This window comes from Capsicum annuum, chromosome 10, assembly GCF_002878395.1.
Source record: "Capsicum annuum cultivar UCD-10X-F1 chromosome 10, UCD10Xv1.1, whole genome shotgun sequence".
Lineage (NCBI taxonomy): Eukaryota > Viridiplantae > Streptophyta > Magnoliopsida > Solanales > Solanaceae > Capsicum > Capsicum annuum.
The window spans coordinates 1,736,714-1,744,552 of NC_061120.1; positions in this window are offsets into that span (position 1 = coordinate 1,736,714).

The following is a 7,839-nucleotide window of genomic DNA, read 5'->3' on the forward strand; positions in this document are numbered from 1 at the left end:
TTTAAAAAAAAAAAAAGAATCTGATCCGTCTCACCATATCGTCAATGATGGCCAACAATAAAAATTTGACACTTGACATGTAAATAATAAGATAAGGTACAAATTTGGCCTAATGTCACACTTAAAAAAAAAATTATAAGAACTTGTCTCTATCGATTTATTCATATATAGTAAGTTAATCTTAAACTCGGATATATATATAAGGTACTTTGAATAAAAACAAAAATTATGACAATTAATAGTCAATTTATAAAGAATTTTCGAAATACATAAAACGTATTTTCAATAAAGATAAAAAAAAATACAACAACTGATAGTCAATTTATAATGAATTCTCGAGATACGTATAATATACTTTGGACTAATTTTAGTTTTTAAAATATTTTCTTAATGGGGATAAATGGAAAAAAAAATGGTATTTTTATTTTAAAACTTTATAACAAGAATAACAAATTTAGGAATTTGTTTCAACACATCTCTTTCACATGACCAATCAAAAATAAATGAGCCTATTATCAGGGAGAAAAAACTTATAGTTAGTTTCAACTAGAAAATTAAATTCAAAAAATTTAAATAAATATAAAAAAATATAGAATTTAATTATTGAAAAATCATCTATAGATGTTCCATTTACCTAATTAAATAAAAATGTAAATGGAATCTACCTCAAAATTAATAGCCTTTATAGCTTTGACAACTTTTGAATGATATTTCTTTTATACACAGAGAGAGATATTTACATCAAAATATAAAAATTTATTCGTATTTGATGTTTACATCAAATTATATTTAACTATATTATTTTTTATAATTAATTAGTACTTTAATTATATAAGCGAAGCAAGTAGTTAAGTGAAGAGGTTTATTCGGATCTTCTTTGATGAAAAATTACACACACAGATATAGCATGAAACATCTCGTACGCAGGGGCGGACCCACCTTATGGCTAGGAGGGGAAGGGGGGGGATCATTTGAACTCCCTTCGACGAAAACTTTACTATTTATACGTCTGCTTACTTCTTTCGATTTTGAACCCCTTTAGTGAAAATTCTGACTTTGTCACTGCTCTTACGCGTGTACGTAGGGTCCAGGAAGGGAAGGACGACGTCCCTCGATGGCATGGTATAGGCGGACAGTGTATTCTAACACAAGTATTATTAATAGCTGATTTCACGATTACGAGTCGCAATTCGTAGATCACATAAAAATAACTTTATTGTGACGTACTTCAAGACTCCTTTCCTCAATAAAACAATTAAAAAAAAAGAGTTAATTGATGGAAAAATAACATAAACGCACACCTTAATCTATCAGATCTACACAAATCTTCACTCTTACAAAGTAATTATAAAAGTCCCAACTAACTATGTAATTTCGTTGAATGTATCGACAGCTAATTATGTATCTCAACCAACTCAGAATCGAAAAAAATATATCGGAAGCTAATTATGTACTCTTTACAAAGGAAAAAATCTGTATCTTTGTCGGATGTATCGGAAATTAATTATGTATCTTGACAGGTCCAAAATTAAAATTTTCAGTAATTCTATAAAAATATCGAGATTTTTTTGTAATTAAGCTACAAACTGTCGGGATTTAGTTCTTTGCCCTTAATATAATTCTAGCCTTTTATGCTTGTACCTACATAGGCATACTATGTTTTGATAAAGTAGGGAACAAGAATCCATAAAACCATAGGTTTAGGGATTGTTCTCGAATTCCGATCCGCATTTATGTGTCGGGCCCTTTTCCGAACCCTATGCATAACGAGAGTTTTAATGCATCGGGTTGTTCTTTTTTCATTTCTGCCAATCGGTGAAAGACACATGCCTAGTAGGAGGGTACAGAGGCGGAGCCGGTATTACCGAAGGGCGTTTAACATCTACAATATATACATAAAAAAACTATTTTAATCGTATATTAATAGTATAATTTTTCGTCAAAGGAGGTTCGGACGAACCCCCTATTACTAGGCTGGCTTCGCCTCTGGGAGGATACGACCTTCTAAAACAATCTACTAAATTCATCATGAGTTATTTCAAAAAAAATCAAAGCAATCGAGTTATTAACAGAATTTCTAACGTAACTCAGGACAATCACCGGCTACGATTGATGAATTTTGATTGAAAATTTGTCTAAATCATAGTGGACAGAGTTATCTATCGCTACGTTGATGGAACGTTAGCAGGTACAAGCTGATCAGACATCATAGTTATAAAAGAAATATATAATTGACATAAAGTTATATTTTTTCAATAAAAGTATGAAAATAATTCTTGACTTTAGTATAAGTGGGGTCAAAATGTTGTATTTTTTACCAACCAAACTTGCATTTACATGTCAATTCTTGTCCTCAAATAATTTTTAAAGCTATATATTTCAAAAATTATATTTCATAAATTGAAACAGCGAGAGTAGTAGTAATAATATATATTTCATCGTATTCAAAATAAGTATATTTTTATTACATACATTAAGAAAATTATTTTAGTTGCATAATTTGCATATAGATATTTTTTAAATGGTCTAAAAATACAAATAAAACTAAATTAAAAAAAGGTAATTATTAGGAAGTGATTTAAATCCATTGGTGATAAAGTTTGTAAGCTAATAAGGGTACAATTTCATATTAAAATATCAAATCAATGGGTGAAAAAATAAGAACAAATCATAATGGAATATTGATTTTAGAATATGAAAAAGTTGAATGGGGAAAAATATAATCAATCCATGTGATAATAAAGTTGTCGATCGAGTTCATACGAATCCAGTATTTTTGACACGAAATATAAATTTATATGAAATAATTCACTAAAACTGCGATAAAGAGCTAGTCGATATGAACCTATAACGCTAAAAGTATTACAGGTTCATTGCTAATAATTAGAATCTTAAATTTTTGGATCTGGCTCTGATGATCGAGTTTTATAGAAAATGAAAGACTTTTAAAGTATTGTGATTTTAAACGTGTCATGTGTAATGATATTTATATACGGTCATAAAAGCATATCTTGATATTCATGTGGTTATAAAACGAAGTTTACTCGTGCTTGGTAAAGCAAGAAAAAAAAGGATATGAAAAAGACATTTATCGTAAATTCTTACTATATCGGTGGATTCACGATTTGAAGTTTATAAAGGCAAAATTTCTCCGGCGGTCCCCCGATAGTCTATTAAATTGATCGAATTGCTTTGGCGGAGCCGAGGAAGCCATTATCCAAGTCAAGCGGGCAAAACGGTAGGATTTGCGAATTTTTTACGACTTTCAATGGGTATTAGCCCACAGTTCGAGGGTTGGGCTCGGACTTTGAAAAAATTCCCCCGACGAATCCACCCATGTTCCCATAATTAGATTGATAATACATATTCAATAAATTATATTATCAGTGTATATAAGTAAAGTTCCATTAAATATATGCATCAAAGTTTTTTTTATAAATTTAAAAGCAAAAATATATTATAATAATTTTTTATTATTATAAGCTTTTGAAACGTGATTTGTTAAGCTTTCCATGTGAATTTGCATAAGCTAACTTTAAGTCAAAACATTTTTATAAATATAATACTAACTTTATGAAATTATATAGTTATCAATCTATTTTTATGTAAAGGGGAGAACCTAACTAACTATTTTTATTATCAATGAAGGGAATAAACACCTGTAAATATGCATGTGCGCGTAGGGGCGGAGCCACCTTTAGTTCAGGGATCATCCGAATAATTTTCGACGGAAAATTATATTATTTACATATGGTTAAAATTATCTTTTATGTATATATAATTGACGTTGAACCTCCTTCGACTAGTTCGTACGTTTACTTCTGAACCCTCTTAGTAAAATTCTGACTCCACAGTGCACGGCGCCCTATGTACGTCGTGTATTTCTGATGTGACGTTCTTGGGTCGTGAAGTTTGAGATTTACGATAATAATATAGGTTCGAAAATTACATTGGGTTCTAAATATAAAGAAAAGATAACAATCTCGAACTAATATATAACCATAGCGAAACTAACAAGTAAGAATATTTAATATATTAAAACACGTGATGAAATTCGTGAACATTATAAATATAAGAACTGTCATTACAATTGCACTAGACGAGTTGTCATGTTTTGAAAACGATCAATGATGGCATCATTAGGTACACTTTCGAACACTTCATACTTTCTAGAACAAACTAAATAATCATTCAAAAAGTCGTCATCAATTCTACTTCGCAGATCATTTTTAACAAACTTCACTGAGAAAAAAGCTCTTTTCGATGGAAAATTATATTATTTATACATGGTTAAAATTATCTTTTATGTATTTATAGTTGACATTGAACCTCCTTCAGCTATTTCATATGTTTACTTCTGAACCCCCTTAGTAAAAATTCTGACTCCGTAGTACACGACGTCCTATGTACTTCATGCATTTCTAATGTGGCGTTCTTGGGTTGTGAAGTTTGAGATTTACGATAATAATATCGGTTCGAAAATTACATTAGGTTCTGAATATAAAGACGATAACAATCTGGAGCTAATATATAACCATAGCGAAACTAACAAGTAACAATATTTAATATATTAAAACACGTGATGAAATTCATGAACATTATAAATATAAGAACTGTCATTACAATTGCACTAGACGAGTTGTCATGTTTTGAAAACGATCAATGATGGCATCATTAGGTACACTTTCAAACACTTCATCCTTTATAGAACAAACTAAATAATCATTCAAAAAGTCGTCATCAATTCTACTTCGCAGATCATTTTTAATAAACTTCGCTGAGGAAAAAGTTCTTTCTGATGTAGCCAAACAGGTAATATCAGCTTAACTTCACAAATAAATAAACAAACCCCGGTCTTGCGCGTATTTGTTTCGACCAATTTCATCGAAAGATCTCCAAGTCCTTTCAAATTTGAGAAAATATTATCCGCTTCTCTCACATAGTAAATATCGTCAAGCTCGAAGGCACTGAACGCATTTCGATAATAATGTGTCAAGCTTCATGAGCTTATTTTTATCATAATTCACAAAAAAAATCTCGAGACTCAAATTAGTCATGTCAAGAAGTAGATCAGTATTAACTTCATTAAAGCGACTGTTCTTAGATCAGTATTAACTTCATTAAAGCAAATGTTAAGTTCTGAAAATTGCAAATCAATTACAGCATAAAAAACTTCCACACACAATAATGAGCATAAAATATTTCTCTAGCGTTCGATTATTTCAAAAGGGAGATTTTAAATAAAAAAAAATATAGTCAAATTAAAGTTAATTTTCTTGCAATTATCATAAGTTTATAACTTTACATTACTTATTCCAACAATTAACAATTGCAACTAACAATAAATCATTAATCTTTAATAGAAAAATATTTTTGTTACAACTATATCTTATGAAATATATATGGTATAAATCAATTTCTATCTAAAAGGGAAACCTAACTTGCTATTTTTGTTCTCACTTGGCATTCGGTATCTGTATTGACGTTCAACTAAATTCGAACGCGAGCGTTATAGGGTCTATTTCTAGGTCGACGCTTTCCATAGAACTTTTTTCTCAGAGACTCGGATCCAAAACATCTGAAAATGAATAACGAAAAACAATAGCTACATGAATACCTAGTAGATAGTTATTTTTTCTTTAAATGTTTATTTTTTTGCTTCATATTATACACGGACTATTCATCGTTAACCAGAGATCTCGCGCTTGATTCGTTGGTATGAAAAAAAATCTTTTATAAAGTGTTTTCCTTTTAAATAAATCTTACGCTGAACTCAGATTTGTCGAGGCTTAGATACAAATACCGAATGGGAAAAAGATGAGCTAATTATGTATTTCGACAGATTCAAAATTGATAAAAAAAAATAAATATCAGGAGCTAATTATATATCTTTACAAAGGAAAAAATGTATCTTCATTGGATGTATTATGTATCCCGACACACCCAAAATAAAAAAAATACATCGCGATCAGGAGCTAATTATGTGTCTTTACAAAGGAAAAAATGTATCTTCATTGTATGTATTATATATCTCGACACACCCAAAATCGAAAAAAATATATCGAGAGCTAATTATGTATCTTTACAAAAGAAAAAATGTATCTTCATTGGATATATTATATATCTTGACACACCAAAAATTGAAAAAAATATATCGGGAGCAGCTACTTATTTATCTTTACAAAGAAAAAAATATATCTTCATTGGATGTATTATGTATCTCAACACACCAAAAATCGAAAAAAAATATATCAGGAGCTAATTATGTATCTTTACAAAGGTAAAAATGTATCTTCGTTAGATGTATCGAAAGTTAATTATGTATCTCGATAGACTCAAAATTAAATTTTTCAATAATTATATAAAAATATCAAAATTTTCTGTAATTAAACTACAAACTCGGAATTTATGTTGTTCGGCAAAAGATATTATTGGTCAGAAGTTTGAAAAGACACAAGGCCACTTTCTCTTGCACATATTATGCCACAAAGAAAAGCATACTCTCACTAATTTTCTCTTACTAACAAATTTCAACAAAGTCACATTATTTGCATGGGCTTCCATTAAGCAACAAATCAGATCAGTTCGGTGCATAAAACATTTCATATTTTTGTAGAATTTAGAAAAAGATAACTGTAAAGTAATCGTAATGCAAATATTAATGACTGTTATCACGCCTCAAATTAGGAGTGTGCAAAAATTGAATCGACCAATAATAAATCAAACTGATAAAAATGTTATTGATTTATTGTTATTGTGTTAACGATTTTTTACTAATTTTATAATTTTTTTATCAGGTTATTGGTTCGATTTATTTTTTTCCTATTGGATAATATATATATATAAATTTACTATCTCTCTCTCTAATTTCTCTTTAATTTCTACAAACTTATTTAATTTTCTGAAAATCTAGAACCCGATAAAGTTAAACCTTTTCAATTTTCTCTTTGGTAAATCGGCAGCGAGAGTTGACGATGAAGACAACTGCATAGTTTGTGGATAGGATGATGGACTTCTTATTTTGTGAAATTTAGCACTGCAAGACATATGTCATGTTAACTGGTATTGTTTTTATTTTGTGAGAATTCTTATTGATGTCATGTTAGTTGCTACTGTTACACAACATAAAAAATCGTTGCGTCAAATTGATATTTGTTTTATGAGCATTTTCTTATCGGTTAAATTAAAAATCGAACCATTAAGGGCCAAAAAGTGATAAACCGAAAACCAATAAAAAAATATCTTACTGGTTGGTTATTGGTTTAACATATTTAAAAATCAGAAATGATAAACCGAACCGATATTACATAAAACTGAATCGAACCGATCAATGCACACTCCTATCTTCAAACTCGTGACCTATAGATCACATGAATATAAGTGCATCGTTACTCTAACGCTCTCCTTCAATTTTCGATAAGCGACGAAAAGAGCAAAGTAATAAGAGGAACCAGAACCGAAGAAATAAATAATATTCTTCGTATCTCAATTTACGTGATACACTCTCCTTTTTAATATGTCAAATTATATCTTTTTAGATATATACATATGCAATGCTTTAATTAATTAATTACGAGTTTGTTTTATAACCAGTAACTGTGGCTCAAACTTTGTATATATGTTACGATATATATTCACTTTAATAAGTTTTTAAATTATTCAGTAAATCAAATGAGTTATATACTGGTTTAGATAAATATCTAATGCGTTATCCGATCGAAGAAGTCATTTTTGAATGTCTAATTTAAAGAGTGGCTAGATTAAGTGTATGAATATGACATTCGAGGAGATCATAATCAATTGATCATTCTCTAGATAAATATTTAACGCGCTCTACGA